The sequence below is a fragment of the Dromiciops gliroides genome, chromosome 4 (assembly GCF_019393635.1).
Source record: "Dromiciops gliroides isolate mDroGli1 chromosome 4, mDroGli1.pri, whole genome shotgun sequence".
NCBI classification, from domain to species: Eukaryota; Metazoa; Chordata; class Mammalia; order Microbiotheria; family Microbiotheriidae; genus Dromiciops; species Dromiciops gliroides.
In genome coordinates this window covers 457,333,731-457,348,728 of record NC_057864.1, presented here as the reverse complement: position 1 = coordinate 457,348,728, position 14,998 = coordinate 457,333,731, and positions in this window count along the sequence as shown.

Below are 14,998 nucleotides of genomic sequence, written 5' to 3'. Positions count from 1 at the left end.
TTCCACCTTCAAATGAGAGATGGAGACTGATGTTTCTGCTCATACTTGTCTTTCCTTTCTAATCCTTCTGATAACCCGCATAGTTTTGGGCCTCTATTCCTGCTTGTCTTGATTTCTGTCTTTTATCTGTGCCAAGAAAATGCAAATTCCATGAGAACAGAGAATGTTCTACTTCTGTCCTAAGCACAGCATCTGGTATACAGTACCTGCTTAATAAATGCCTGTTGCAGAATTGATTGCTCTCACCTAGAACTGACCCCTACCCCAAAATAAATAAATAACAGGTGCCTGGTGTCCCTGCTTCTTCTCCCTCTTTCCATTAGCTCTGCTAGAGAAGTGTACATTACTGCGGCCCAGAAAATCCACTTCCCTCAAAAGCAGTAATCCAGTGCCTATCTCATTACAGGAATCATTGTATACCATATATTTCTAGGATTATAGATAAGTACTGTTCTTGTTTTGCAGAAGTCATTATTGATAGATTTGTATGTTGCTGAACTAACGATTCCCCAGGTGGGTCTTCAGCTTTGTTGTTTGACCTATACTAGACTACTATGTTCATTAATGAGCTAGGCACTCTCCTAGTCTACATTCTAATAATCTCCATTAAACACTTCTATTTTTGCCTCTGTCTCTGTCTCTATCCCTCTCTCTCTCTGTCTCCATCTGTTTCTCTCTCTGTCTCTTTCTCAGTCTCTTTTTCTCTGTCTCTCTTTCTCTGTTTCTGTCTCTCTGTCTCTCTCTCACTCACTCTTTGTCTCTTTTTCTCTCTCTCTCTGCCTCTCTCCCTCTCTCTGTCTCTGTCTCTCTCTGTGTCTCCATCCGTCTGTGCTCTCTCTCTCTCTCTGTCTCTCTCTCTGTCTCTCTCTCTGTTTCTCCCTCTGTCTCTCTCTGTTTCTCCCTCTGTCTCTTTCTCAGTCTCTCTCTCTCTCTCTCTCTCTCTCTCTCTCTCTCTGTTTCTGTCTCTCTGTCTCTCCCTCTTTGTCTCTGTTTCTCTCTCTCCCTGCCTCTCTCCCTCTCTCTGTCTCTGTCCCTCTCTCTGTGTCTCCATGTCTGTGTTCTCTCTCTCTCTCTCTCTCTCTCTCTCTCTCTCTCTCTCTCTCTCTCTCTCTCTCTGTCTCTCTCTCTGTCTCCCTCCCTCTCTCCCTCCTTCTATCTCTCTGTTTCTGTCTCTACCCCTCCCTCCTGTAAAACTGGTTAGTCATTTAAAGGTTTCCCCTCTGCTTCTGTAGTAAGACCAAGGCAAAAAGATCCTAAGACTCTTGGAACCCCCAATAGATAAGGGGATGCAACAGACTCAATAGTTGGTGGAGGTTGGAGGAATTTTCCCTTTCCCCTCATTCCCAATCTTGTTAACTTTATGGCTCTAAAACTAACACTCCTCTTACAGCTCCACTGCTCACCATCCGATTCATTATATCCTAACCGCAATGTAACATTGTGAAATGCTTTCGTAAGGTTGTTCAACTGATTATATGAGATGCGAACCCAGATGGTCGGTGTTGATTCAAGCTAGCTGTTGAGCCCCAGAGACGTTAACTCCCTTGAGTATCAGTTGGCTTACCATAGCCATATTGCTAACTGCATGTATGTGAACATTGTTTCAAAGGAACTACTCACTGCCCCTGTAAAATAGTTTCACTGAACAAGATGCACTCGCAACATTCATTAGCAATGTTCTGTAGGGGTATTCCTGCATATGCTGAATTATCCAGGGAGACTGTATCAGTTCCAGCTCCCTGAAAGGTTTTAGAGATATCATGGCTCCATGGACTATTTATGTTCTCAAGTGTCAAATAGGCCTTTTTATTATAAAGGGGTTGGGAGGGAAGAGATGGTATGGAAAGAATACAGCTGAGAGGGCGGGGTGGTGTTCATTGATGTTTCTCCCTTGATTCATGTTTAGCATCTCCTAAGATAGCAACAGAAGTCCAGAGTTCAGGAAATAAAGCAGAAATGGTGGGACTTCATAAGCTTCCATGCCTACCCTTCCCTGCTCTCCTACAAACAATGACTGTACAGGTGGCCTCACTTCAAACAAATCTGATAGCAGAAAAGAACTATCAATTGAATTAAATGGCAGTTCTGTGTGTGTGTGTGTGTGTGTGTGTGTGTGTGTGTTGAGGGAGAGAGGGAAGGGGAAAGAAGGGAAGTGGACATGTAATTCTCTTGACAAAAAGATTTAAAATAGGGCAAAATAGTGGGCTGATCACAGAATTACAGCTAGAAGGGAAGTTGGACATTAGATAGCCGGATCTTCTCATTTTACAGATGAGGAAACTACAGCATGGTTAAGTGACTCACCCAGGGTTGGATGACTAGGAAGGATCTGAGGTTGGATTTGAACTTCCTGATTCCAATTTCATTATCCTAAGATAACCATCAGGTTATCAGGTTTAATGAATCACCTTTAATTAGTAAAATTCACAACAAACAGGCAAGAGGAGTTAAATTAACCAAACTTTAATTTACACACAACTTTTGAGGAGTGTACCCAGTGGGAAAAAAGCAAGGTCACTTTTAGGTGAAAAGATTTAAATGGGGAAAAACAGTTGTGTAATGATTGGAATGATGCCACCTGCTGGAGACTTACTGTAGAAGAGTTCTGCCATGAAAGGAAGGTCTTTGAGGGCAAGACCATGCATCTTTTCTTTGGCATCAGGAAGTGATGTTTGCTGGTGGGAGGAAGAAGGGGGAGCCGGGCGCTCTGACTCTTTCTCTTTCCTGAGAACTCTGGTGGAGAAGAGAGCGTGAAATGCGCTCTCCCTTTAATAGATAGATGAACGGAGGCCTTTCTCTCTCTCTTTACCAAATTCTTATTCTCCTTAATAAATGCTTAAAAGCCTAACTCTTGCTAAAGCTTCTAATTTATTGGCGACCACTCATTAGATATTTTAGACAGACTAGCTCGAATTTTAGCCCTTAACAGTTGATAGTCTTTAGATGGGGACCCTCTGACATATCAAACATCTCAACTTTCCCAGGGTAGTGAGTGTGGGAACAGTCTCTGCTTTCTTTACAAATTTGTCTTATTAGTCTACGTAACTACTCCCCACCATTTGGGAGTTTAACAGGGGACAGCTTTCTGATCCTGATCCTGATTCTGATGATTCTGCCCTCCAGGTAGGGAAGATGGTAAGACTGAGGTGGATAATGATGGTGGTGGCAATGATGGCAATGATGAGAAAAAGAGGCTGATGGTGGTGGTGGTGATGGTGATGTGAAGGATAATGATGATGGTGGAAATAATAATGATTGTGAAAAAGGAGGAAGAGGGGATAGTGGTGATGGTGATGGTGATGATGGTGGTGAATCCCTGCATTTATATGGCATTTTCCATCTCCATAGTGTTTTCACATATGTTATCCACCCTGGAGCCACACAATCATGGGAATCACATTTTTCATGTATTATTGTCCCTTGTATTATAAATCAATTAAATAGTCCAATAGTCATTTATTAAGCACTTAATATGGGCCAGGCACTGTGCAAGCTACTGGGAATACAAAGACACAAGTGAAAATAATCCTTGCCCTCAAAGAGCTTACATTCTCCTGGCATTTTTGTGGGGGTAGGGGAAGAGACAGAGTAAAGCACCATATAAAATTATCAGTCTAACAGTTTTTTAAATTTGACTAAACAGTGTACTTAGTAGCTAAACCAAGATTATAAAACCAGATTCTTTGACTCCTAGTCCAGACTGATACAAACAATGAATACAGTGTGAGGGGAGGGTGAGATCACATCCAATAGGAGGGTCAAGAAAGACCCTCCTTCCCCAGTATCTCTAGGGGAGAAGAAACAATCCCCTATTTCCTGAGCCTGATGGTTAGCATAGGAATAACCACTTACTTCTACGTACACTTTCTGATGATAGACTGATAAAGATCTTCATATAATTGGTTTTCTTCATTTATTTCAATGCAATTTAACAAGGATGTATTAATTACATACTATGTGCAAGGGGGCATCTTGTGTGCTGGGGATACAAGGACAACTCCCATGATGCTTACATTCCATAAGAGAATAGGCAGATTGAGGAAAATAGGCAAACACAAGCAAACATAAAATAAATATGGATGTAGGGTTCCTCTGATCTTCAGATCTCCTTATTAGGAATGAACCAAGGGTACCCATTGGAAGAGGCATAAAGGAAAGGGTCAGGATTCTTGACCCTGGTAGAATCTAAACCCAAGGAGTAAGAGGGAGAAAAAGAGGTGAAGAGGGCAAAAATGGTTGAGCTGAGCAGGGGAGGCTAGAAATGTGGCCTGGACATCATGGCCAGCATAGAAAAGAAAAAAAAAAAACAAAAAGCAGCTAAAGGTAATTTTATTTTGATAGGTAGCTTTATTTAGCCTGTATCTCAATCCTATATGGAAGGGCAAGGTCTAAGATATAATGTTCGTGAGCCCTTAATGTAATGAGTGATGATATGTCCTCCCCCTACCCCATCTCCCCTTTTTCTCTTCCTCTTTTTTTTTTTTTTTTGGTGTTGTCTTGCCCTTTGGGTTTATAACTTCCTTCAGGGCAGAGAATTTTTTTTTCTTTTTATTAATCATATCATCAGTGCTTAGCATAGTGCCTGGCATAGTAGGTGCTTAATAAATATGAACTGGATTGAATTGAATTGGGTTGACGGTGGGGTTTCCCAGGGTCTGGTTCTTTTGGTGAGTAGGATCACACTAAGGGCTAACCATGCCACCCCGTGAGAAAACAAAGTAAATACAAGATAATTTCTTTGGTTGGGGAGAAGTAATAAGTGGAAGGGCTGGCAGGAAAATTTTCCTGTAGGCCGTGGCATTTGACCTGAATTTTGATGGGCAATGAGTTATTCCAAAAGGCATAAGTGAGGAAGTGCTTTGTGAAGACAGAGAACTGACTGGCTGTACCTATACTGGGGGTGACAATGTTCTTTCCCTTTAATCACTCAGCTCCTCTGATTAGCCCCTTAATGTCCCCAAGCATGATGGGCTCCAGCAGCCTTTCTTCCTTACCAACTTGTTTACATATTTTAGACATTTTCTTATTGCTCAAGCCCAGTTCAGTCCTAGCCCTTGACTGCAGCTCCCACTGCTCTCTTTCCCCCACTGAGACAGGACTCATTTGCATTTCACTTTGTAGCCTCATTGAGTTAATTTTCAGCAGTTAATTAGATGTTCGCTAAGTAGCCCTGGATTGCTCTTGCAAATAACATCTTCTGGGCTATGGGGAGACCTGAAGGACTTGGAATAGTGAAGCCTTTCTAAATGAGCCCATCAGCTAGACCAGTGAGATAGGCATGGCAGTGATAATACGGGAACAGCTTCCCTGGGTCGTCCCTTGGGATGATACTGTCTTCCCTGGCAGGCGGCTTTTAATTGCTCTAAAAGACAGATAGATGCTGTCGGGCCTCAAGAACACACTCTTGTACATGACTCTACCCAGACTCCTTTAGGGCCAATTTTCATCAGTGGTTACTAACGTGGTAACCTAATCAGTTTGACACTCCTCTCCCATTGATTTCTACATACTATACAATTACAGACACACCATCAGGACCCCACCAAGAATCTCTTTTCTCTGAGGACACAAAAGATAAAACCTATGTGACTGAAACTAATAATATATGTATATATATATATGTGTGTGTGTGTGTGTGTGTGTATCTACTTATACATCTATAAGTAGATACATAAGTATACACATACATGCAAGGCTACACTAACAGGTGTAATCCAACCTCAGACATTTACTACCTGTGTGAATCTGGACTAGTCACTTTATCTCTGTTTGCCTTAATCCAATGAAGAAGGAAACAGCAAAACACTCCAGTATCCTTGCAAAGAAAATCCCATAGGAACTATGACCCAGAGGGTCATGAAGAATTGGACACAACTGAATGACTAAACAAACAAACAAGATATATATATATATATATATATATACACACACACACACATACATATGCATACATATGTGTGTATACACATGTATATGTATATATCTACAGCTACATCTATATCTATATATACATACACACATATACATAAACACACATAGGGTGGGCCAAAAGACACAACTATTTAACAATTCCTTTAATTCCTTTGTTTTTAATTTACAATACCACAGCATCATCTTCAGTATATATATATAGGATATGAATTTACATTATGTGTGAAAAATCAAATCTCATAAATGGTGAAAAATAAAGAAACGATTTTCAAAAAGTTATTAAAACATCAGAACCCTTTGTGACTTTTGGTCCACTGTGTGTGTGTGTACACATAGACACACATGTACACACACATATATTAATAATGAGTTTAAGAAACATCAATAAACATGAACATTTTGACATGCAAAGAAAAATGAGAAAGAATTGTATATGAAACTGAACTTCTGTTAAGTATAGGCTTTTAAAAATATTTATTAAATTTATCATGGTTGTAACCTGACTACCCTGCTTAGGATTACAGATTTAGAACTGGATGTTAACTGAGAGGATATTGAATCCAGCTCTGTTATGTGACAGATGAGGACAATGAAGCCCAGTAAGGGTGAGTGACTTGCTTTGGGTCACATAGCCAGCAGCATCTTAGGCAGGATTTGAAACCAGGTCTTCTTGACATAATATCCAGTATTCTCTCCACTATACCACTCTTCTTCCTTCTGCCCTCTTCTGTTTCAAAAATGTTTCATTGACACTCTTCTACCATTTCCTTTTTTTAAAAAAAGTATATTACGGGGACAGCTAGGTGGTGCAGTGGATGAGGCACCGGCCCCGGATTCAGGAGGACCTGAGTTCAGATCTGGCCTCAGACACTTTGACACGCACTAGCTGTGTGACCCTGGGCAAGTCACTTAACTCTCATTGCCCTGCCCCCCCCCCAAAAAAAAACGTATATTGCTATCTACCAATTCCATTGCCCTTACCAGTAGAAGCCTTTTCTCCTAACAGATGTGCATAATCAAGCAAAACAAGTGATTCATTGGCCATATCTGGAAAACTCATGTCTCCTTCCATACCTCTAGCCCTTCACTTCTCTCTCAAGGCATGGATAGGCATGCTTCATCTTCATCTCCTGACCTCATGAAGTTGCTGCATTGATCAAATTTCTGAAGTCTTTCAAACTTGTTATTGTGGGCTTTGTATAAATCTGGTTCTTCTCACTTCATTCAGGATCAGATCATACAAGTATTTGTTTAGTTCTATGCATCTGTAATATTGATCACTGGTTATGGTATAAGAATATTCCATTACATTAATATTATCACAATTTATTCATTTATTCCCTCCATTGATAGGCACTCACCTTGCATCCAGTTGTATGCAATGGCAAAAAAAAAAAATTAAAGTTCTGCTTTAGATTTTTGCATACACTTGGGCCCTTTGTCTTGTCTTTGTGCCTGGTGTAGATAACATTGGCTCAAAGAATATTCATAGTTTACTGCCATTGGGGATATGTGTCCCAATTGCTTTCCAGATTGGTTGGACCTCTTACTCCTCTTGTAGCCCCTCTGACAATTGTTACTTTTTCTGTCATGTTTGCCAATTTGACAGGGGTGAAATGAGTTGTCTTAATTTGCACATTTCTTTTCTTTTTTTTTTTTTTAGTGAAGCAATTGGGGTTAAGTGACTTGCCCAAGGTCACACAGCCAGTAAGTGTTAAGTGTCTGAGGCTGGATTTGTACTCAGGTACTCCTGACTCCAGGGCTGGTGCTCTATCCACTGCACCATCTAGCCGCCCCACATTTCTTTACTATTATTAGTGATTTAGAACATTTTCCAAGACGGTTGTTAATAGCTTGCATTCTTCATTTGTAAACTACCTATTTATTAATATTGCCTTTGACAGCGAAAACATGAATTCCAATCTCTCTTCTGACTCTAGTTACCTGAATGCCCTTGGGCAAATGCCTTCACTTCTTCAGGCTTCCGTTTGCTCATCTGTCAGATAACGTGATTGGACTACATCACTTTCAGGCCCTTCTGAGTACTAAATCTATGATTCTAACCCTAACTGGGTTGTTATTTGTATAATAGCTTTTCAATTTGATGACAATAAAATTTTGTTTTATATTCAGTGATTACCTCTGTCTTTGTTAAGTTAAACATTCTTCCCTAGTAAATGCTATGAAAGGTATCCTCTCTTCTCTTCTCAATTCTTTATGGCTTTTATATTTAGGTTATATAGCCATTTGAAGTTTATTTTGGTATTCCTTGTGATATGTTGATGTAAACCTAATTTCTCTAGATGGTTTTCCAGTTAACCCAATTTTTTGTAGTTGTTCAGTCACTTAGTTGTTATGTGCAACTCTTTGTGACCTCATGGACCAACTGTCCTCAAGATTTTCTTGACAAAAATACTGGAATGGTTTGCCATTTCTTTCTCCACGTTTACAGGGGCAGGGGTTAGGTGACTTGACCAGGGTCTCACATCAAGTAAGTGTCTGAGGTCAGATGATTAATTATGGTCCTAATTTCAGGCCCAGTACTCTATCTATGGTGCCACCTAGCTACTCCTGTTAAACTACTAGTTTTTGTTGAATAGGGAGTCTTTTTCCCTTGGCATGACCATGGATGATTGCTCTTGGATATTGTTTACCTAATCAACCTTTCTATTTATAACCATTGGCAAATAGCTTTTATGATTACTGGTGCATAGTATAATTTGCAATTGGGTATTGGTGAGCCTCATTCATTTTGATTTTAATATTATTTCCCTTGAGATTGTTGATTGACCTTTCTGTTCTTTCAGGTGAATTGCTATTATTTTGTCTAGTTCTCTAAAATAACCTTTTGGTAGTTGGGTTGATATATCACTTAATCTATAAATTAATTTAGCTATTTTCATCATTTTTATTGTCAAACCCAAGTACTTCTCCAATAATTAGGGCAGCCAGGTGGTGCAGTGGATAGAGCACGGCCTTGGAACCCAGGAAGATTCATCCACATGAGTTCAAATCTGACTTTAGACAAACAACAACATTCTTATCCACAAAATATAAAATGTGAGTTTTAGACTAGACAGTTTCTGAGTCTCCCTCAACAAGCCTATGTATTTCCTCATGAATACAACTGAAAAGGAAGTTGGAATCACGGGGGAACAAGAGGCAGCCATTCTGTTTTGTTTTAAATACTGGCAAGTATTAACTGTGATATGTCAAGAGCTTATCCTTTCTTTATGTAGGACCCCGATACACATTGATATATTGTTTGTTTTGTGGGGCAATGAGGGTTAAGTGACTTGCCCAGGGTCACACAGCTAATAAGTGTCAAGTATCTGAGGGTCGGATTTGAACTCAGATCCTCCTGATTCCCAGGCCAGTGCTTTATCCGTTGTGCCACCTAGCTGCCTAGATATATTGTTTTAAAGGTTTGCAAAGGGTTTTAGATCTGATCTCACAATAACCCCTGGAAACAGGTGTTATTACAATCTTCATTTTGCAGATGGGGAAACTGAGGCTCAGAAAGGTTCAATGCCTTATCCAGAGTCCCACAGCTAGAAATTGGTAGTGGGGGATGAGCTGCAGGACCTGCAATAGAGGGCCTGACAGTTGATCTGGGCTGTCAAGAATAGTCTAAGGGATTTAGAGATGACTAGATTACCCCCATACTTTCCTAGGGATCATTCTTTCTATAGAACTTCATTGTGAACTCTATCCGCTTTAGAACAAATAGGGCCCAGGAGCTATTAAGCAACAACCAAGTATTATTTTTTATAAAGAAGCACTCTGCAGTATAGAAATGTCTAAACTCACTCATCTCTGAAGAATTGCTCTCCTAGGACACTGAACCACTTTCTGTTAGGCGGAACAGGAGTCCCCCATCCTCCCGGCTCATTTGGAATAAGTCTTGTTTATCCAGCCAAGTCAGGCCCTTCAATGTTTCTTGCCTTCACTCACTAGGGGTTTGGTGAATAGCCTCCCACTGCAATACATAAAGGCTTTAATGTGGGGAAGGTGGCCCAGTGCTAACCTCTGATGCTCTACAGAGTTGCTTGGCTTTTTCTGATTCCACTGGTAATATATTAACATGGGATGATTATTTCACTTAACGGTATATTTTTAAACCAAGTAGAGTCTTTAGTTTGTTAAAAGCTTGGCTCAAGTCCTACCACCTCCTCCTCCAAGAGGTCTTTTTCCATGCCCATAATTAGCACTTCTACCCCTCTTGAAATCCTTTGTATTTGCTAATCTTTATTTCCCAAACAAAATGCAAGTTTTTTGAGGCAAATTGACTGTCTTTTTAAAAAAAAGTTGTATTTTTAAGGTACAACATATATTAGGTGATTAATAAATGGTGATTAGATCATGGATTCAGAGTCAGAATTCACCTCAGAGGTCATCCAATGTAACCCTCTCATTTATAGATGGAGAAGCTGTTGGGCATGGTGGCAGATAGATGCCTGTGATCACTGCTTATGGGAAGGCTAAGGCTGGTGATTGTCTGACTTGGGGAGTTCTAAGCTGCAGTAGGGCTAAGGATCAATCAGGCTTCCACATTGAGTCTGACACTCATATGATGAACCCCCAAGAGCAGGGGTCCACCAGGCTGCCGATGAAGGAGCAAATTGGCATATGTTAGAAGAGGAGCAGGCCCAAGCTCCCAAGATGATCAGTCAGCAGAGGAATCAGGCCTGTGAGTGGCCACTGCCCTTTTGGCCTGGGCAAGATAGGGAGACCCAGTCTAAAAACAAACAAAAAGGTGTAAAACCAAAGGTCCAGTTAAGGAAACTGAGCAATGTCCCATAGGTGGTAAGCCTCAGAGATGGGATTTGAACCCAGATTCTCTGACTTCAGTGCCAAGAATTCTATCTCCAGTACTATCGATTATTGGATTGAGTGTCTTGTTTTGTGCAGCTGTGGTTTACTTCTTTGATATGGAAATTAATTTGGTCTTAGGCTACATGAACAGAGGAAGAATGCTAAAAATAGGGTAGTCCCTTTGTCCAGATCGCTGGAATATTGTATTTATTTCTGGATGTCATATTTTAGGAAGGATTCTGATAGATCAGAGAACATCTAGAAGGGAATATTGGTATCAATGATAATTATTAATTATAAATATTAATATAATATCTATTTATAGGAATCAATAAACATTGATTGAGTACCTTCTATGTGTGAGGCACTAAGGTAAGCACTGGAGATATGAAAAGAAGCAAAAAAAAAGCCCCTGTCCTCAAGAAGCTTACAATCTAACAGAGGAGACAACAAGCAAATGAATATACAGCTAAATACAGGATATCTAGCTTGCAGTTAACAAAAGGAAAGCAGTAGGATTAAGAGGGGTTTGGAAAGACTTCCCATAAAAGATGGGATTTTAGTTGTGGCCAGGGAGGTCAGTAGGATGAGTTGAGGAGAGAGAGCACTACAGACATGCCGGGCAGCCAGAGAGAATGCCCAGAGCCAAGAGATGGAGTATCTAAGGTCAGGAGAGGACTTAAAGATTCAGGGAAGGACCTAGGAAAGTTTAGCCTGAAGAAGAGAAGCTTTGGTGGGTAAGGGGAGGGCAGGATAACTGAATTCTAGGGTTCGAAGTCCTGCCACAAGGCAGAGAGAGTAGACTTGTTCTCCTTGGTCCCAGAGAGCAGAGGAAGCATATTTCGATTCAGTGGAAGGAAAGACTTCCTAATAGGGTTATTCAAAAGAGTAATAGGCTACTTTACGTGGTAGTGGGTTCCCCATAATTAGAAGCCTTCAGGGGAAACCTGGGGGGACTGCTTATTAGAAATGTGACAATTTCTTCATCTGTAAAATGGGAATAATCATTGCACCTACCTCCCAAGGTTGTTGGGTAGATTAAATGAAGTGTATAACATGCTTTGCAAATCTTCATGGGCAGTAAAGATTTTAGTTATTATTGGAAGGGATTCTTGTTCAGTTAGAGGCTGGACGAAATGAGTACTTAGGTCCTTTCCAAGTCTAAGAGTCTAGATTCTGCAATGCTATATTTGATGAACAAAATGTGTTCCTAAAGGGGAAGTCAAGGGGATAATAATAATGGTTAAGGTGAAAGAGGGATGAGGAGAGAAGGACTCATGGGTCCAGGAAGAAGCAAAGAAGGAAGAACTGGTCCCACTTAATAGCAGTCAATGGAGGGCTAGAATTCAGAAGTTCTAGACTGGGAAGGGGCCAGGAAAGGAGCTGCCAGGGTCTGATGCAGGCTTAGGGTTTAGAAGCTGGGAGATTGAGATAGAGGTCATAATGGGAATGTTTTACTGTGTTCAAGAGAAGGTAGGTCTAGAATTCAAATAATATTTCTGGATTTCAGTTTCCTAAATTGTCAAATAGGAGTAAAGGACAGGGCTTGATGAACTCAGAGATAGCTTTTATCTCTAAACCCATTTTCCTATTAGAAGGGGGCAAACCAATGGGGTACAATGGCCCAGAGAAAGCAAAAGGTATGGGAGCTAGATTAGTAAGAAAGTAGTAGTAGTAGTAGTAGTTCTAATAGTAGTAGAAGTACTAGTTATAGTGTAGCAGTAGTAACTAATATATATATATGAGGGGAGGCAGGGGAATGAGGGTTAAGTGACTTGCCTAGGGTCACACAGCTAGTAAGTGTCAAATGTCTGAGGCCAGATTTGAACTCAGGTCCTCCTGAATCCAGGGCTGGTGCTTTATCCACTGTACCACCTCCCTGCTCCATATATCCCTATATATCATTTTAAGGTTTGAAAAACCCTTTATATATATAAAATCTCATTTGGTTCCTCTAATAATCTTATGAATTAGGTGCTATTATTATCCCCCCTTTTCTAAATGAAGAAACTGAGGTCTAAGACATTAAGTGATTATGAACATATGACTATTAAATGTCTATTAAAAAGATTTGAACTAAGATTTTTTTTGACTCAAGACCATCATTCTATCCACTGTTCCACCTAGCTACCACCTGACCAATTAAAGTCCCACCATCTTTAGGAAACCCTCTCCAACCCTTCTTAATTCCAGTTCCTTCCCTCTCTTAATTATTTCTTATTCATTCCGTATACACTCACTTGGTGTGTATGTGTGTGTGTTTGCATATGTAATTTCTTGCATATTGTCTCCTCCATTAGGTTGTGAATTCCTTGAAGGCAAAGACCGTCATTTGCCTTTGGTGGGGGAGGCAACCCCAGTGCTTCGGACAGTGTCTGGAACATAGTAGGTTCTTAATAAAAGCTTGTTGATTTGATTTGATTTTGCCTCCTAACTGCTACAAAGAAAGTAAAAAAAAAAAAACCCCAAAACTAGATCTTAGATCAAAGCTGGTAAAGGTCAGAAATAATTGAAAGGCAGAATATTAAAGAATCAGTCAGTTTAAGTATTCCTGACTCTTTGTGACCCCATTTGGGTTTTCTTGGCAGAGATGCCATTCCCTTCTCCAGCTCATTTTGAAGATGAGGAACTGAGGCAAATCGGGTTGAATGACTTGCCCAGGGTCACATAGTTAATAAGTGTGTGAGTTCTGATTTGAACTCAGGTGATCCTGACTAGTACTCTATCTATTGCACCCCATCTCTGCCTATATTAAAGAATAGGTATATGTAGGTGACCTTGAGCTTAGATCAGTGTCTATTTATGCCTCCTGCCAATGTAGGAAGTAGTCTCAGCCTTGGGCTTATAGATGTGGAGAAAGGCAGTACAATTGATGGCCCAGAGCATATTTTCCTTCCACAGTAATTACAGTCAATTCGAGCAGGCTTTCAAGGTTGAGAAGCTTTCAAGGACGACATTCAAAGGATTCAAGGGACACATTGTCATGTAGAAAAAGGGCACTGGACTGCTAGTCAAGAGTTCTGGATTCTAGCCTCAGCTTTCCCACTAATTAGTTGTGTGACCTTTCAAAAAGTCCCTTCATTTCACTGGCTGTCAGTTTCTTCCTCTCTGAAATTAAAAAGGCTGGTGGACCTCATAATCTCTAATAACAGAGGATGTGCAAAGAGAGACTTGAGAGATCCTGTATTCCCATGCCTTCATGTTATAGTGGGAGAGCCTAAGACTCAGAGGGGGTGGGTGATCTGCTTAAGGTAGCACAGCTAGAAAATCATGGGGATCATCCATCTATCCTGCCACCCACTTTCTCACCTCCAGCTCTGACGTTCCAAGATGATTGACACTTTTAAGGCCAGACCATAAGAAAATCCACTGGAAGGATGAGTATGCTGAATCTTGGAGGGTTTCAGTAAGGGGGAGGAGGAAGAGGAAAAGGAGGAGGAAAAAGAGGAGGAGGAGGAAAAGGGTAAGAGCTCCCTTCAATTATTTGTAGAGCTGTCATGTTGTGGAAGAGACCTTTGATTTGCTCTGTTTGGCCCCAGAGAACAGAAAAAACAAAAAACAATTAGAGCAAGTTGCAAAGAGACTGATTTAGGCTTCATGTCAGCAAAAAGCTTCCTGACAATTCCAGCCATTGGAAGGTCGAAGAGGCTACTTGGACACAGGGGTGTATGTGTGTTGGGGAAGAGGGGATATTGACAGATTGTCCTCCTCAGAGATCTTTTACCAGGGTCCTAATGACCATCAGTCAGGCATGTTGCAGAGATGCTTGGATTTTTTTTTCAGGTATGGATTGGACAAAGATGGCCACCAAGGTCCTTTTCCACCTCTAATATTCCATAATTCTGCAAAGATACATATATCCAATATACTTTATGACAAGACAAGAGCATCAGTGAGGTACAAAATAAATTTCCTATGTGAAGTCTGAGGAAGGAAAGATTATTGTCAATTTGGCATGAGGGTGGGGAGGGAACAGAGCATTAAGCAAGTTTCAAAGAGAAGATACTGTTTGATTCAAATGTTTTTTTTCTTTCTTTTTTCTCTCTTTTTTTTCTTTTCTTTTTTTTTTTTTTGCAGGGCAGTGAGGATTAAGTGACTTGCCCAAGGTCCCACAGCTAGTAAGTGTCAAATGTCTGAGGCCAGATTTGAACTCAGGTCCTCCTGACTCCAGGGCTGGTGCTTTATCCACTGCGCCAGCTAGCTGCCCCCCCCCTTTTAAAAAATTCTTTATTATAATGGATGGCACAAGGGG